The sequence below is a fragment of the Oryzias melastigma genome, linkage group LG19 (genome assembly GCF_002922805.2).
Source record: "Oryzias melastigma strain HK-1 linkage group LG19, ASM292280v2, whole genome shotgun sequence".
In the NCBI taxonomy this organism is placed as follows: Eukaryota; Metazoa; Chordata; class Actinopteri; order Beloniformes; family Adrianichthyidae; genus Oryzias; species Oryzias melastigma.
Window position 1 is genome coordinate 18602068 of NC_050530.1, and position 19376 is coordinate 18621443.

General features: G+C 38.7%; 1 protein-coding gene across 1 annotated transcript in view; it reads left to right on the plus strand.

Moving 5' to 3' along the window:
* The first annotated feature begins 282 nt into the window (after positions 1-282).
* Positions 283-19376, plus strand: part of tbkbp1 (TBK1 binding protein 1) — a 74998-nt gene continuing 55904 nt past the window's right edge. The window contains exon 1 of the mRNA XM_024285160.2: positions 283-1749. The gene's annotated coding sequence lies outside the window, so the exon portion shown is untranslated. The remainder of the gene's footprint in view (positions 1750-19376) is intronic.

The window sequence follows — 19376 nt, forward strand, 5'->3', positions numbered from 1 at the left end:
TATAATATTCTGACCAACAGATGAAACCTTTTACCATCATTCTGTTCAGTTATATGACAAGTTAAAAATCTGAACAGAAATATTGATGCTTGACTGTTGCTTTAATGCAAATTTCTGACCTATTTCTGCTAAATTTCACTACAAATATTTGCTACTTCTTGGAATGTAGAACTCTGTGGTTATTAGTTGTCTGTGAACAAAAAGGCGATGTGTAGTGGTTAACTCTCTCACCTTACAGCGAGAAGAAGCTGGTTCAAATCAGAGCTGGGACCTTTCTGACACAGATCAATAACGTGTATCACAGGTTAACTGTGTCGGCAAGTTGCTCTTGTGTGTTTGTGACAAACCGGCGACCTGAATATGGTGTACTCCACCTTCAACAGTTAATGGGATGGAACAAGAAAACCTGAAAAATGATTCATTGGGATCTGATGGATGTAAATTCATAGTACAGTTATTTCATTTTTTGACCAGTAAATGTTTAAAAAAATATCCAATAGATATCGCTTCAAGAGTGGTGTAGATTATGAGCTTAATCAAGCATAGGTTCATCTTCTTCAACTCTAGACTATCATCTTCCTAGATTTGTATCTTATTAGTGCTATAAAGTTATGATTCTTATTCCAGACTGTTTGTTACTGTCTGTTTTCTTTGCTCTCTCAATTAGGTGCCATACTGTTGGACCTTGTTTTAAAAAGACCTGTGTTCAACACATTGATTTGAAGTCCAAAACTGTTTTTAGGCCAAATCCACAATATGCACCAGCTTTTTTATTAATCTGCTTGGAAATTTAGAATATTTTTAGATTGTATCTTTACCAGCGTTTTTTTTTTTTTTTTTTTGGTACAATGATTTTTAATCACTGTTTCATTTCTTGATTAAAACTAATGTGATATTTTTAACTTCAGCAAAATAACAAAAGTGATATTATTAGGAGGAATGTTTACAGTTTGTATACAAAAAAGAGTAGACTAGAATAGTTTCAAAATAAAATTAAAAAAGAAACAGGAAGAAATCAAAAACACACAAAAAATGAATATAATTCACTAAAAATAACCTTAGAAATTGTCACAAAGGTGAAAACCCTGTTATTTCATTTGAATTGATTGATTGTAATTATTTCCTATAAGGAGACTCGGTGCCAGCCGTCTCCCGTTCTTGGCTCGGGTTCCTGCGTGTTCATCCCAGAAGTGGGACATCGACCCACATTATTCCTATAAGGGTCGCAGCTAATAGGACGCAAACAGGAGCAGCTGACAGTCTGCTGCGCGCGAGCTGAAGCTCACGCGCGTTTTCCTGTCGGTGCGCAGAGCAGAAGGTGTGAAAACCCTTCACGTATAAGAGGATGGAAGCATCGGAGGAGGCATGTGGCTTTAAATGAAAGCTGTGCAATTGTTTGCTAAAAGCAGGAGCTATAAATAGTCCGGATTGGAGCTGCTTCCTGCATGCGCGCGCTGCTTCATAAGTGTGTGAACATCCCTGTTTGCAGGTTCGGGTTCCTGGAGGATTATTTTTCCTGTGAAATGCGGTGACTCAGATATGTTCTCGCTCAAAGGAGACTATTCCCGCGACATCACCATCATCCTCCCACGGAGTGGAGCTCCACGTTGCGCGATGTGATGCTCAGTCCTGCTCAGCATCAGCTACGGAAGGCGTGCTCATCCGCACCGTCCGGGACTCACATTCGGAGCGAGCGCACGTCCACCCCCCCGGCAGCCATGGCATCCACGCGTGGATCAGCTGGAGCGCGTAAGTTCCACGCGTATGTCTTTAATGTTTGGGAAAATGGGGGGGTAGGGGAAAGTGGATGTTGAACATCGCGCCATAGCCATGTTTTAGCGGGCCGAACAGATCCAAACGCGGATCCGCTTTGCGTGGCGCATCGCCCGATGGATCGGTCACATCCCCCTCAGAGGACACCGCTCTCTGCAACATCAGCACCACACGGTGCTGATGGAGCCAGAAACAGCTGTCGGGTTCCGAGGACCCGGTTTCATCACACTCGTGGTGCCAAAGTGGCAGAATAAGAGAAAGCAGCATCGGTGAAGTCTGCACAGATGGACCGTTATTCCCACTTTATTTAGAGATTTAGTTATTTCTCCACCACAACAATAACACCTCAGTGAAAACTTTAACCTGAGCAAAAATGTAGAAAACGAAGCTGTATTCATAACCCAAATTAGGATCCATACTTTTTTTTTAACAACAGCTCATGCTTGTTTCTTTATGGTTTCAATTCCCTATAATTCAAACAACAAAAGCCCGAAAAGGCCACAAGCAAATGAGACACAAGCAGTCTCAGTTGGCCTTTTCTGCAACAATCGAAACCCAAAACGTGCATGTCACCGGCTGAAAACCCTTGTTGATGCTTTCCTCAGCTGAATGTCAGTGTGTTCCCATGTAAACAAACCATTCAGCTCCCTCCAGGAAAGCATTTCATGTCATCCCCTTGATGCAACAGCATTCATGGCACCCATGTGAAAACTTGAAGCTATGGATCCTTTGATCAGAGGAACTGAACCCCTCCGGGGGGCTCATGAACATCCCTGCAATTTGTAGCCTTCTTTGCTCATCAACGCTGTCCACATCCGTCTTCCAGCATCTCCATCACCCCTTTGTGTAACAAGGATAAAGGTGCTGCAACAACGACACTTTAATCTTGCCTGGTAAGGAGGGAAAATGACTCACAATTCATCCTATTCCTGACCTGAACATGCATATTATGGGCTATTTAAAGTAAGAGGGACTGAGTGATGTAGGACTCTTAAGTTACATACTCGCTGCCCTCAGCGACACACGTTTAAGCAGCCTTTTCAAATAAAACTCTTGCATTTACGTGTAGCAAGTTTTGTACAGCTTTATGTACAAAACTCCCATTGAAAGGTAGTCATACTTCGATCAGTCAGGGACTTGGATTTGGTAGTGATGTGTGGATGATATCCCTTTAATTCACGGAAGTGTCAACTTTTTGAAAATTGTTCATTAACTGTTGCGGTTTGTACCTGCCTGAAATGATATAACACCAAGTGTTTCATATATCGGAATAGAGCTGAGAAAGAAAAGGCCTGGAGCAAGATTTACGAGATTTGCACCTTTCGTTGACGTTTCACACCAAACCTCTTTCAACTGTAGCAACAGTAAACAGTAGAAATAGCTTGTCCGGTGCTGGTTTGGTGTGAACCCCTCATCTTAAAGGCACATTCATGAAACAGCATTTATCACCTTCTTGAACTTGCAAAACACGTCCTTGGCATTGGGTGTTTCAGTGGCCACTTCCAATGACGTCTATGTAAAAGCATGTACATGCACTTTTTGGGGTTTCACGTTCAGACGTTGCTACACAAGTTTCCACGACCATTTTTAGGCTCTACATACTGTGAAGTTACCCCCCGCTAACCTCTGCGTGTTTGCTGATGAGGAAGAAGGTGATCAAAAAACTCCATTGGAATTTAGTCAATTTAATAAAACTTGGATCAAACTTGTACAGAAATCTCTGTGTCTCAGGAATACAAAGACTCATAAAATACAGTTTACTTATATATAGGCCTTATCTGGCTCCAAGTCAATGTTTATAAGGACAAGAGAACCCCCCAAAACCTTAACACCTTATTGGTCAATGTGTCCTTACCCATGTGGCTGCAGACAAGATATTCATGGGTCGTTTTCTTAATAGAAAACTACTGAATTCCTTTTAGCCTGACCTCACTGGTTTCAACTGGTCCTCAGCTCCATGTGGATTGATGTAACAATGGATTCCTCCATTTGCTAATAGTAAAGTATTCCAAAAACTCTTCATATAGCCAAATCTAACAATATTAAAAGTTTTCCTTTTGTGTATAAACTCGTCAGTAAAAAAGGTGTGGTCTTGTGAACTTTGACCAATCATGCACTTGGATTTGGAAGTGGCGTATGGATGACGTTCACTTTAATTCATGGAGATGCCGTCTGTTTGAAAATGGATCATGAAGGAGACATTAATAACTGTGATTTGTGTCCGTCTGGAATTATATGACACCAAGTCTTTCGTCTTTTTGAGTAGAAGTGTGAAGGAAAAAGTCTGCAAGAATCGCTAGATTTGCACATTTTGTTGCCGTAAATTTAGAAAATTAGAAGAAGAAAAGTGAGAAGCCCCTCCCTGTTTGTCCACTAAGCTAAAAGTGTTTTCAAGAACCCACATTTACTGTGTTCTTGAATACACATTACATGCCCGGTTTGTCCATAGCTTGAGGTTTCGAAACTGTTGAAGAAAATCTCCTGAATGCTCACTGATGATGCCGCTCTCAGTGATCCACAGATTCCCAAGCTGAGGCGGGCCTGATTATTAGCTCCATGCCAAAGTCTGTCAGTCAGTGTCACTGTGCTTCAGAGAGGTCTTTAGGTTACACGGAGAGCTCTTCATCCCCCTGAGCCTTCACCCATCCGCACAGGCTCCATTCTCTCGCCTATTTGCAACTGTTTGGCCCACCCTTCCTCTCTGTCTCCAGGGGTTCCCATCAAAAGGAGCTAATTCGGGAATCTGAATCATAACTTCACCTGTTAATCACAGCGCTGCTGTTGAGTCTCTGGCGGGGTTCTGGCTTCTTTTGCTGATTTCTTTGCTTCCTGATCGTGTTCTTGGTTCTCAGCAGGCTTCGATGCGCTTGAAGCTGTTGTGTAATGCACTCTGAAACGCACTGATTAGTGCTGTACATGCTGTTTTTTTTTCTATTAAAGATGATGTGCTGTAAAGTGAATATGCCAAGGGTCTGACTCTTGGAAGGAAATATCCTCCTAGAATCTTTTATAACTCAACAATTTTGTAAGAACACAGCCTCCAAACACACGTTTTGAGCTTTTTTTATTTTTCAAAGTGCCACTCTGATCATCTATTTTAAAAGCAATCCAAGTGGTCTTTTAATTATAATTAGGCAGTTTTTAGCCAAAATAAAAAGTTCTGTGTTGTTTTTTAGTACATAATTTCTGAAAAGTGACAGGAATTCTTTAGAAATTTGCTTCTGAGCAACCCCACCCCTCTTCCCATCACCCATCTGCTTACATGCTCGCCCACTAGCTTACAGCCTTTCACAACCCCAACGTAACCTAACCCAGCATATTTTGTAAGTCACAAATAAGATGGTTTTCAAATGGTATTTTGAATGAAGTAAGCTCAATTTTACGCCTTATTTTCTTTATTTATGTCCTCCATTTTTATGAGAAAAAGGCGACAAGAACACGTGAAGAGTGGGTCTTTAAGGAGAAGCACCTTGAGGGGACATCATGACCTGTCAGGTGCAGCTCTGTCATTTCTTAGGATGTAAAATGAACCCGCTCTTCAAGCGTTTTGTGAAGATAATTGGAGTGTTTGGGAGCTGATCTGTGCAGGCTGACCTTGAAAAGAGCCGCACAGGTCTGTTGTCAGAGTGTGTTTTTGAATCTGCAGCTGGCGACTCAGAACACTGGTGCTTTTTATTGAACAGAGGATGGGATTTTTGGTGCTGAATGACTTAACGAAACAAACGAGAAGCAATTGGACGACCTACTGGATGGTCTCAGAGATGCGGAATCCAGATCGAAATCTGTGCAAACACTCTTTGGAGTAAAAGGACGAGTTCTTTGACTCATTTGTATCACAAAAGGTGCAGTTTTTTATTTTAATTTGAACTTTTTTTGCAAATTACTCGAGGGAATCTAAATATCTAAACAATTATTTGTGACATTATGACTTGCCTCAAACAAAATGACGTTAAGCTTTATAATGATTTTCTCATCAATAAGTGACAAAAACAAATAAAACCCAATTTAAAAAGACAATCCAGCCAAGACTTATTTTGTTTTATGTCCATTTTATACTGCGAATCCCAGCTGCATAAAGTAAAAATAAGGAGTGAGGTTTTGTTAGCTCACTTACTTCTCCTTTTTTATTTTATTTTTGGAAACCTGTGATCAATCATTTAACTCATCCTGGTATATTTTCTGACATCAAAAACAAAAATGTTTAAAGACATGAAACACGACTTTGATGTGGAAGACCCTCATGGTTGCGATAAAAGACGAGGGAGCGGTTGAAGTAAAGGATGGGAAAGAATAAACAACGCTCCCCTATGTTCAGGCCAGGCCCCTGTTCATGCATACTCGATTGCTCTCTTTGTCTGCCCCACTTCAAATAGAAAAGATAAGATCATATGGAAATTAAAAAAAAATCATCTCCTTTTACCCCCTTTTTTCATAAATAAAATGATTTGCTTTTAACAGGATAAGTAAATTTTTTATGCAACCTTCTATCTTATTTATCCAGCAACATACCAGGTGAGCATTAAAACAAAAAAAAGTTAAAATTAAATCCTTCTGAAAGAGGCTGTATGTAATTCTTGTTTACATAAGATTATTACTGACTGTCAAAACGGAGCGGTTTAATTTTTAAAAGTAGAAACACAGAACATGTCTGCCATCCTTCCTGCTGAGAGGACACAAAATTCCACCTTAAATGTGAACCATCACCATCTTTAGCTGGAATAATTAGAGGGAACTGGGGGGCTTTCCTTGTTATTCAGGTATCACGATCCCTCCATTCTATAATCTCAAGGTTTTACATCCTTGGGGTTTGTGATCGTTTGCTTGTGCACAGCTCTCCTGAAACCCCCGTCAGCATAAAAAAAGGCTGAGGTCTGGATTTTGACCGGGTCACTGCAACTGCAAGATTATTCTCTCAAGCAGCCATTCTGTTGTGGATTTGCTTCTGTGCTTCAGGTCATCGTCTGGTGTTATGACCTATTTTGAGAGTTTAGCTGTTATTCAGAATGTTCTGGGGATTACAGATTACACGGACAACAATATTCATAACTATCAATTATTACATTAAGGTTTACAAGCAAGTTGATTTGGGAAAAAAACATTTTTTGGATTCAGATTGTGTTTTTAACATTTTTTTGTGGCATTTTTCTGATGATGGATGACATATATTAAGATAATTAAGCTTAAAATTGCATTTTTGAGAATGTATTTACACAAATTATTGTGAATCAGGAGCAGACAACAAAAAGGCGTTTGAAAAAGATCGCATTTGTGACGTAGAAAATAAGCTGGGCAGGCCACAAGCTCCCGACTCCTACAGACAAGATGGTGGCTGAAAATCATTAGCCGGAAGCAGAAATTCCACACGATTCCAGAGTTGCAGCCACTTTTATTAAAACTTTTTAATGTGAACAAATGGTTTAGTGTTCAGGATTAGCTTAAAATGTGTGAAAAGAGGGTAAACACTTCATTAATTTCAAAAAGGATATCAACTAAAGTGTTCAGATGTATAAAACTGTTAAGACTTTTAGATTGGAGATTTAGCTTATGTCAACACAATAAAGTGAATTATTTGATATTTAACATTATTTATATATTTTATTTTTCTTCCCAGCTGCTTCAGAGTAAAACCTGGACAGTTCTTCCTAGACAGACACACTCACACGCTATTTAGAGTCACCAATATGGCATTAACGTTCAGTCTAGCAGCGGTGACCATCAAGGGCATGCCCGGCCTTCGCCCAACAGTAGCTGGGACAGGCTTTAGAAGGAAAGACTGAACTGGAAAGTCCAGTGTTAGTGATCTAAATTGAGCCGTTTATAAATGCGTTTCACTCAATAAATGGATTCCATGTGTGCACACTGGGACGAGTACATCAGTGTTGAGCTGGAGCCAAAGTTCTTTTAGCTTTGTCTCCAAAAATCATTACCCCTCCAACAACCAGTTTGCATGCTTGTTTATTGTGAAAATAACACATTCATCCTGATTTGATTAATTTGATCTAATATCTGTTTGAGTCGATTTGATTTAGAATGTCTTGTTACTAAAGCTTTGTATTTGCTTAACAGCAGGTTAACTAGAAATGCTTGATTGTTTTGAAAGGAAGGGAGTTCTTCAGGAAAAAAAATGCTACAAAAAACTATTTTGCATAGTTTGTTGGTGTTTTGTCACTTTTATTACTTGAACTGAAGGTTGCAGAATCTGAGATGATACTCCCAAAAAAATCATGAATCTTTCCCACTTTGACCGGCACGTTTTATCTTAACTTTTTGCCTATCAGTAAGGACACATTCTTCTTTGAGAACATTAGCATTGATAAATAAAAATAATTTAAAAAATTACTTTCCCCACCAGCATTTAAGCATGAAGTAATTTTCCGTCCTGATTAAACTATAATCCTTATGTGGCTATGGTTTAATCTGGGTTGTTTTTAATGTAAAGCCGCTGCAAAACTGGACGTGAGGACAGAAGCACGGACTGTATGAAAGTATGGAAGACTTTCATGGACATAGAAACAAGTGAGGGCTGAAATCTGATTGGTTAGAAACTTTTATGTAAAAAAAAACAAAAAAAAAACGTCTACAGCAGCACAGCGTAGGGCTGTGAGAGAAGTTGACAAAACAACTGGAATGATCTAAAATATATTTTGGACAACTGTATGTATGTATATATATATATATATATATATATATATATATATAAATTTAGATAATTCTTTTCAGATAATTTGATGCCTTCACTGATTCACTTTGCAGGCCTTGGCGGTCTGTCATAGACTATATTGTAGCCTCCAGCACTCAGAAAATACATAAAAAATTCAGTTTTTTAACTTTAGAAAGTCATGCTAAGACAAAAAGTAATTGCTTACATTTAAATGTAAAATTATGTGCTTCATGTGAAGAAATACATTTCCCCTCCGCAGAACAGCCCGGCGCAGAACACCCTCGCGGTAGAGGGCTCTGAGTGAGTGTTACCACTTAAAAAATCAATTTCAGACACTCCTACCCCAAAAATTTGAAGGTAAGGAGAAGCCAAAGGAGTAGGGGAAGAATTCAGATTTGGCCTTGGAATGAAGTTCTTTAGCATTGTGAAATTTTCCTTTTCCGCCCTCCTGGATTATGATGAAACAGAGTCTGTTTTATCCTTTTCCTAAAGAATGAAATTTGAAAAAACGTTCATTTTTGTCGATAAAACTGAAGACGCCTCAAGTATTTATTTGTTTAAGAATCGCAGCCTTCGACATGCAGCAAACATTTTGTTTTCTTTGAATACATTCCAACAGTTTTCACCAACAAAGTCTTTTAGAGACATTATTGTTTGACTGATATCGTCAAAGAAATTCATGCTCAAAGAAACAAAAGGCAGACGGCAACAAAGACTTTCCAGAGTACAGCCCGTTCTTTCAAAAGGTGCAGAAGAGGCTGCTGAAGGTAATAAGCTGCATTTTTCTTTTGTGACATAAAACCTTGGCCTCCTCAGCCTTTGAAGTGCAGCTAGTTGCTTGTGTGCAATTTTTTTTTTTTTTCTCTCCGACTGGGGTTTGCTGTAAATCAGCCTCATCGGAGACGCACAAATGGAGAACACTTGTTTATTTAATGGTGAAGCCTGCTTATTGGAGATCAGATGTTCTGGCAGCATCGCTGGTACTGTGAAGGGCTGATATCATCTCTCATCACAGCAAGATGAGCTCAGTACGATTGAATAAGGCTCTGATGAGTCAGGATCTAATTAATCCTTAAGATGCAATAATTGTGGAAAATATATCTAAATGGGATTATGGCGAGCACAAAGGCATGGCAGGGAGAATATTAATGATGTTTTTGTCTGAATGTGTTCAGTCCAGTTTCAGCTTTATTAGTCAGCTACATTTATTTAAATTAGTATATTTTTAGATATTTTCATTAAAATCTCCGACATTATGGTGCATCTGATTAGAAAAGTATTAATTTATTGCATTAGGCTTAACTGCAATTCCTCTCTAGTGCCATCTGTTCAAATATGAACCCACCTGTTTGGCAGATTTTGTCTAAATATTTTTTTCCAAATAACTCTATTGGGAGTTTTGAACCTCTCCAGTGATTATACTGATAAGCAGAAGACAACTACTTTAGAAATGAATCTAATCTTGTGGCTGCAGACACGTTTCTAGATGCTGGAATGTTAAAATAAGGTATATAAAGGAGGGCAACGGCGCACCGGCACTGTGGTGCAATCCTCTGCTGTCTTTGTATACTGGGGTTCATCTGACTTGTTAGATCTTCTTTTGCCTTTCGGCTGTTTCCCTTTAGGGGTCCCTCAGCGAATCATCCCAGTTTGTGATTCGCATGATTGATTTGGCTTTGCGTCAGAAGCCTTCCTGACACTACCCTCTGCATTTACCTGAACTCGCCTGGTAAACATATTTATGAGAAGGTGTGGAGATAATGTGAGGGGAAAAAAGAGAAATGAGATAAAAGGTTGATAAGTCATGATGAAATGACAGAAAAAATGGATAGGAAGAGAAAATAGATAAGAAGAATTGACATAAAATAAAAGCATGAAAATCAAAATATATGAGATAAGAAGTAGAATAAAATGACATGAAATAGCAAAAATATGAAAGATAAGGAAAAAAATGAAAAAGAGAACATGTAAGATAAGGAAGAGAATTAAGTGAAATTAAAGAAAAACATGAATACAAATATATGTGAGTGAAGTGGAAGAATGCAATGATATAAAATATAAAAAATATCACTGAAAATATGAGAGATAAGGACAAGAATGAATTTTAAATAATACGACATGTGAGATAAGATAAAATAAAATGACTTACAATAAAAACATGAATGCAAAAATATGTGAGCACAGTTGAAGAAGAAAATGACTTTAATTAAAAATGTAAATATGTGGAGGAGAATGAAATGGCATTAAAAAATAAAAGCATTAATATGGCAGTGAAGGAAATTACAAAATTAAAACATTAATATGAAAATATATGAGATAAGGAGAAGAATAAAATGATATGAAATAGAAACATGAATACAAAAATGTGAGCTAAGAACAAGAATGAAATACAGTGTAACATAAAATAAAAATGTGAGTTCAAAAACATGTGAGATAAGGAGAAGGAAATGACATGAAGTAAAAAAGAGATCAAATAGTTAAAAATGTGGAGAATATGCCGAGAGATGAAGGGGTGAGAAAAAGAGAGAAGAAAAAAGAATAATACATCGGAAGACATAAAAATAAACGAGATAACAAAGTGAAAAACGCTGCAAGGGGAGAAGAAATTAACCTAAAAGAGATTTGATGAGATGTTTAATTATTCCCATAAAGGGAATGTATTGCAATAGGCCACTGATATAAACTCTCAGGTTAAATAGGCATTCTGACTTCAATTACAGTTCATCATCCATATGATCAAAGTATAATTTTACTCTCTTATATAATATAAACAAGTTTTGTTAAAAACAAAGAATAAAACATAACAATTAACACTTTATTCCCCCTAGTGTAACAATTTCCATTATTTGTCCAAACTGTTCTGCATGATTGCCTCACAGCGAGAAGGCCCCGGTTCGACTCCCGGCTGGGACCCTTCTGTGTGGAGTTTGCATGTTCTCCCCGTGCATGCGTGGGTTTTCACCTGGGACTCCGGCTTCCTCCCACCGTCCAAGAACATGCTTCATAGGTTAATTGGTGACTCTAAATTGCCCCTAGGTGTGAATGTGAGAGTGAATGGGTGTGATTGAGGCCCTGAGACAGACTGGCGACCTGTCCAGGGTGAACCCCGCCTTCGCCCATCAGGCTCCGGCACCCCGCGACCCCGAAGGGAAGGAGCGGCCAAGAAGATGGATGGATGGATGGATGTGCTGCATGACAGAGGAGGAGAGGCCAGCTCCAGAAAGCAATCACTAAGAAGTATTAATGTCTGAATACATCTTTACATTATTGACCATCCACGTTTTGATTAAAAGAACATAAAATAGGGAAAATATTTACCTTAACTGATTACTTTTAAGTTTGCATTGTGGCTTAGTGGTTTGATCCAGGTCCCATGTGGGTCTCCTGCGTGGAGTTTGCATGTTCTCCTCGTGCATGTGTGGGCTTTCTCACTAACTCCGGCTTACTCCCATAGTCCAAAAAAAACCTGTTTTATAGGTTCATTGGGGGCTCTACGTTGTGCCTGGGAGGGAATGTGTGGATCTGTGATGAATTGGCAACCTGTCCAGGTGTGCCCCCCCATTGGTCCAAGAGGGATAGGCTCCAGCAACCCTGTGATCCCAAAAGGGACTGAGTGGATTTGGAGGATGAATGGATGGTTACTATTAAAGATGATGAATTTTAACACCTTTATTACATTAATATGACATCCAAAGTTATGCATGTTTATCCTTAGACCAACAGGTTTAGTGTTGCCTCATAAATTCTTTGTGCCCCATTGCTACTACATATGTCAAAACAGTATGGGGCGGAGTTCCCTCCTTCTCCTTCTGTTGGCCATAAGCTACATCACAGCTCGTGCTCAAGCATCACTATCCTGTTCAGGAGTCCAGGGTCTGGTGCCGTGGTAGACCGATGCTGTCGGGCTTGGGGGCAGTGATAGAGGACTACAGCAGTGCAGTCACGGAGACCAAAAGGACCAAATTCTAGGGACTAATGGCACTGCCCAACTAGTGTGCTGTGGTTACTAGGCATATGGTTACTAGAGCTGTTTCAAGGTAGGGTAGCATTATTTGGCATCGAGGATGCGACTGAAAGTTTCATCACAAGCCCACTCTGTTCTTCTGAAGATGCTGGAGTTTCTACTGAACACCTGAGGTTCAGATTAGCCATAAAAATAGAAAGTAATTCATCTTACCCAGCAGTGTCATTATCAGTGAGCAGAATACATTACACACACACAAACACACACTCACAGAGGAAGCGTCTGCCCAGAGATGGTGCTAACATAAGTCATGGGATAAATAATAAATGCAAAACCACATTTATTCCCCTCATTGTCTGCGCTGCCGTCTTTTACTCATTTGCAATGATTTGTGCCTGTGATTCCCGTAATATGCATTATGATTGTATTCCTATATGGGATGTTTACGTAAGCTATTTACCGACTGAGCCTCTTCAGGAGGAGGGCAGACGTGCTCGCTGGCTGATGGAATATTCATGGATGGCTTTCCAGGGTCACAAGGGGTAAAACATGGATGAGACAGAGAGAAAAGGGACTGACGCACTTTGGTGCTCTTGCCCTTTGAGTGAGTTTTACAGCTGATGCTTCCAGTTGAGCCTTTGCTCTTAAATAAGTCAAAGGGCTGCACTGCCAGACTGTGTCAGGTGCTTTATTATGCAGACAGCATGGGTCTGTGTGATGTCAACACGGGTTATTCTGAGAAAAATCAGCCATGGATATTCATTTTTGATGCAATGGTACATTGTTGGTTCAGGTTCAGTCCTGCAGTCCATTTTCTTCAGAAAAGAAATTAAGCACGTGTGTCAAAGTCAAGGCCCGGGGGCCGGATTCGGCCCTCTAGGGTAATTCTATCCGGCCATCCAGATCATTTTATTTTATTTTTGTTAATGGCCTGATGTTATCTTGCGCTCATTTTTAACTTGTTTAATTTTGACAAAATACATTTTTATAGAGAGTCAAATACTGAAAGTTATTTAAGGTTTAAATTGATTTATTCTGGAATAATATTCCTGCCTTTTTTATTATTCATAAGTATGTTAAAAGGTTACAGTTGTAAAGTTTTAAAATTAGCAATATGCTAGCTTTTTGACTACTTTGGCATTCACTCTTAAGGTTATTTGGAGCTTGGCTAATTTTTAGCTACATGATAGCTATTTTGGCTAATTTAGGCTGTTTAAAGTTTTTTTAGGCTATTTTGAGGTTAGGTTAATATTGACACGCTAGCAGTTTTGGCTAATTTAGGATTTTTTTTTCAGTTTTTTAGGCTATTTTCAAGCTTAGCTATTTTTTCAGCTACACGCTAGCTGTTTTGGCTAACCTAAGTTTTTTTTTTGTTTTGTTTAGTTGGCTAATTTTGCATTTAGCTAATATTTAGCTAAATGGCTATCATCTTTTTCAGCTATCAACAGTAGCATCTTCAGCTGCCAAATTCAGCTAACAGCATTCACACTAGCATTATCTCAGGCAATGCTTTATATCTAGTTCATAATTATGTTAAAAAGTTAAGGTTTTAAAGTTTTAAAAATTTGTTTTTAGAGTGTTCAATACATGTTTATCCTATATGGCCTGCAACCTAAGGTGTGTTTTGGGTTTTGGCCACTTGTACGACTGAATTTGACTCCCCTGGTTTAAAGTTTACCTGCTAAAAGTGATTGTTGCTGCATGTCTTCTTGGCTTAGGTGGACAGCAAAGACCAGCAGTGACCAATCACGGAAATAAAGTCACCTTGCATGATGCTCCAGTAGCTGTCCACACAGATTCTAGTAAACAGTGCTAATAGGATCTTACAAAATGCTGAGCGGCCAACACACCTGAAAGCAGATTTCATAATCTGAACAGAGGATTCACCTTGTTACCTCAGACAAGCAAATCTTGAAGTGATGACGACAGAAACCTGAGAATTTGACAGACAACAAACAAAAACAAAAACAAAATCCTTGGTGTTCTTTAAATGACGCATATAGAAGCATATTACAATCAATGTCTTGTTAACAAGCAACAGACGATGTACCTGACCCTTCCCTCCCACATCCCGTTAGTAAGAAACACAAACTCACAAAGTAATCAGTCCTCTTGTCGCAGCTTTAAATATTTAAACTGTTTTACTGATTTAAAACATTTCAGCATTTCAGAACCTGAAATAATAAACTTTGACTATAAAATATTTTTCCATGCATCCACTCTATTAACCTGCTTCATCATCAATTGACTTCCTTTGATTGGAACCGAATGCAAGTCATTTTTCATGGGTTACGTCACACTCACTCTGTCCTGTACAGTCAGTGGGCACAACTTGGACAGGCCACCAGTTTGTTGTAGGGCCACACAACCACACATACGTTTGTATCTAGGAACAATTTAGAGCAGGGGGGCCGAAATCCAGGCCTCAAGGGCCGATATCATACATTCATATTGCCTAACCAACCTCCCACTGAAGCTCCTTATCAGCTAATGTTACGCCCAATTTCGCGTCTAGCAGATCTGGGGCTGAACATAAAAATAAATTAAGAAAAATGTGTAAACAAAACACAAAAAGATTTTCTCCATAAAAGTGTAACCAATTTATTCACAAGAGAAAACAACTAATAACCAAAATGTGAACCAAGACCAAAATAAACAAAACCCCAACTAACTGAAACCCAGCGAGCTTAAAACAAAGGGGGCAAAAAATGTCAAACACTAACCTCCCTGAACTAACATAAACTGGAGAAAAACTATACTAAATAAAACGGCAGTTCACCCCTACAGCTTCACTTAAAATAACTAACTCACACCAAACACTAAAGAACAGAGTGAGAAACAAAATACCACAAAACTACAAAGTAGAAGAGCGCCAAGCTGCAGTGGAGACTGATGCAGCATAACTCGCTTCACCTGCTGGGTCCAATGGGAGCCATGCCCTTCAGCACCACACCTGACACAAATAAACACAGAAAGACACAAAAAACCACAAACACACAGAGGTCCCACTCTGACAGAAATACAAAGAACAAAAAGAAAATCCAAAACCAAATACGGCCACAACCATAACAACCCTGTACTGAAATAAAATGTCTTCCCCTAAAGAAGTTTTATCCAACAGGAGTGTCTACACAAAACGCAGCGCTAGCCACACACAGAAATGGAGTGCTAAACGCTCCAATGAATGCTAGCCACTCAAAAAAATAAATAAAGGCCAGTCACACAAAATACCGAACGGTAGCAGCTCCCATGAATGCTAGCAACTTAATGCTAACACAAAAAAAAAAAAAAAATAATGCTAACACAACAAATAGCTAGGGCCACCCAATGCTAGCAAGAGACAAAACTGGTGTGCTGCATGAAACAGAACTCACATAAGTTTGCTTGACAGGTTTTCACTCAACAAAACCCTAGCAACGCGCTACAGGCACCAGATACACGAATGAATTGAAAATTTACCCGCAAAGTAAAATTTTCCGTTTCTCTGAAAGAACGAACAGGAGCAATGAGCTGATATTAAGAATTGTAAACTCCACACATGTATTTTTGCAAAGACGTGTGACCAAATAGTGTAATAGTATGTTCTAATAATGTTCACTTTGGATTATTTTGATGTGGAAAAACAACACTGGCTGAAGTTTATCAAACTAAAATGTGAATGGATTTGACATTTATTCTTGTTTTTTTTCCACATATAATGATGATATTGCAAAAAATACAAGGAATCTGGAACACTTCACCTGTACTGTTCAGTACCAGGTATTTATCTCTGAAACAGAAGATATTTTAATTTAGGCCACTGATTTGGATCGTTCAAAATGAACCAAAATATCAAAATTTGGCAGCAACAAATATCAAATCGTTATTGAAATGAAACATTACGCCCCTAATAAAATTCACATACTGGTATTTTTCTGTTCCAGCTTTGAATTTGCTCCATTATCACTGTGTTAAAGGCACAATATGTCACTTCTTGTTTCAGTGATTCTACTTCTTTTCGCATAAATTTGGCAAACACCTTCTCTTTCACTCCCCTTTCCCTTTTCTTTTATTCTCTGCATCTTTTTCCTCCTTTGTTTGTCTAACTGCGAGGTAAAATCAGCAGTCCAAGGCAGTGACCGCAGGTCGTCTCCTTTCTTCTCCTCTCAAAGAAGTCATGAACAGCCCACCGGATTCAACGCTCTTCTCCATCAGCGTTTTTTTGGCTTCACATGAGTCACGTCAAAGGAAAGAAAGCCTCGCCTCTTTCCAAACTCTACTCTCTCAGAGGCAGCAAACTCACACCTCCCACTGCACCGTCCGGGCTTTTTTCATTGTTCAGTAGCAGCCCCACTGACTTCACCAAAGTCTTTTCACAAGAGTAGAAAAGGACTACAAGGATGCAAAATGATTGGTTTTTCTCTCCGCTTATGAAACCTTGAACATGGTGTGACAGCAGGAGGATGACATAACAGGGTTGTGTTTTGTTGTCAGAGGACACCTGGTTGCTGAGGAGACTGGAGGAATGTGATGTAACGGCGCTGTAATGTGACCACTCACTCTCTCAGCCCACTCGAGGCACAGTGCCGACCACGGAGGCACAATTTTCTGCAATTCACAGATGATGTCAAAATCTGTGTGTGGTCTGGTGAAAAAAAAAAACCTGGTTTGAGAAAAAAAGAGAGTGCTTTTTTGCCAGGCTTGGAAGCGTCACCTTCTCTGGGGAGCTCTTTTTGTGTCTCAGGAAAACCAGGTTACCCACTTGCTGGCTGTTCGTCACTGGACTGCTTAAACTCCCTCCGGGGCAACTAAAAATATCTACACACCGAGAACGTCCCACCTGAGCTCTGCAGGAAAACGCTGAAAAACGCCTTAATGTCTTACTCAATTAAAAAGATGCTCAGGAGGAAGATTTTGCAAACCCATCCATAGCCGGCACAGAGTAGTAAATAGTTGGTAAATAGGCAAAATAAAAAACTGTTACAGAACAAGCATCTTCAGTCTGCAGTCATGGCACACCGATTCCCCGTCGTCTGACAGACTTTAAGGTAACAAAGAATAATGACATCGACAGGATAATCTATGGGCCAGGTTCCGCACATAGATTTCCAATAAACGTGTTGCAAAAAAAAGGCGGAGTGACGCACGAGCCTGAGCGCATGACGGAGAGATGCTACTTAGGTTTTAGGATTTTTTCTGTGCAGCTCTTCTTTTTCATTTAGTGAGTTGAAGGCTGTCTCCCGTTGACCTTTAAGTTATCGTCTTTGACCCTCTTTCTGTGTTTGCAGCTCCGTCGTTTATGATGCTTTTCAGCTCTTTAAAAGCTCAACCAAATGGAAAAGAAATCATCCAGAAATGCTCTGTAAAGACAGCTGGAACAACTGGAAGTGTGCACCCACCAGGCATTTTAGGAGAAAGGAAAAAGCTTTTTCTTTGTGACAATACTTCCTACTTCCACGCTTTTTTGCACATCAGACATATTAGTATCTGCACATATCGCTCTTATTACTGACAATTTTTATATTTGCACATTTCTTTTGTACATATTGACATGTTTTGTATTATACTTTGTTACATTTCTTTTTGCACTGGGATGCTGATTGCTCCAATTCTGTTGTAGATTGTGACAATAAAGGCTTTTCTTATTTTATCTTATAACTGATTTCAACATATTTTTATTTGTTTTTTAGCTTATTTTAAAAAGTAAAAAAATATATTTTCAACTCTTAAAATTTAAAACAGAGTTATCTGCTTAATATGAGTTACCGATAATGTAAAATATTTGAAATTAAATATAAGAATAAAAAAATACTGAAATATCGCAGTAGATTATGGTTACTTAGTGCCTAAAGGCTCTTTAAAATAATAAAAAGATGTGGAAAGTCTTTATTTGACATTCTTTCACTACTATTCATTTTCAACAGAAGTGAAATGAGAATTAGGTGGCGATACCACCAAACATAGAGCAAAAGTTAAATGATTTAGCAATTTCAGAGAAATCCTTTTAGAGAAAATTAAACACAATTGTCTTTATGAGAAGCAGAGTGATTTCAAGCATCCTTTTTAAGTAAATGTGTCTTTTAATAAAAGCAAATAATCCGTCAACATCCATTGATCCAAAAAAATCTTAAATTTTTATTTAAATCCATTTTGATCCAACTTTTTTCCTGTCTGGCCCTTCATCATTAAATCCTTGTAAAGCTTAAATGATCAAAGTCTGTTACCTTTTTGTGTTAATTCATCTAAATGTCATCTGCTAACTCCGGCTCATGTAATACTTGCAAATCTGTGTTCACGGCTTCTTTTTCTCTTGTCCTGGTGACAGAAATGGATTACAGAGATAGACTGTGCTCCTGTACAGTCATGCTTACATCCCAATTTTTATACAGAATCTTATGGTTCCTCTAGTTTCCTATGAGTAAAGGTTTTCAAAAGCGAATCCTCCAGGGAACATTTGGACATTTGACTCAGTTAGTTCATCCCTCCAGAGTCACAAATAAAAACAAATGCTGTCTTGACTCGTGTTACATGCTTAAATTAAGGTCAGCGTTAAGGCTTTTTAAATCAAACACCAGTAACTTTACACCCATAATTTGTCTAAAATTTGATAAGTCTCACCAACCTTTGGCGGAAGTTAAACTAAAACTTTTTTTTAACTTAAATTAATTTGTGGGTTGTCTGTTTAATATGTAACATAGGAGATGTACGTATAAAAATGAGAAAATGCTCTGTCAAAAAGGCATGGCCTTCTCTAAAAAGGTCTGAAAAAGTGTCTTTATTGTTCTGTTTTTTAGGTTTCATTACTTTGGTTGCAGACTGTTCAATAGAGTGATTTGGAACAGAGATTTGTAATTGGAATGTACAGATTCTTCAGCCTTTGGTGTTGATGTCATTGTGACGCGCAATATTAAAGTGAAAATGAAGAATGTCTAAATCTCAAAGTCCATATATTCTGTATGTGTTCCATATTTTTTTGGCTATAAAGTGCTCTGGAGTATA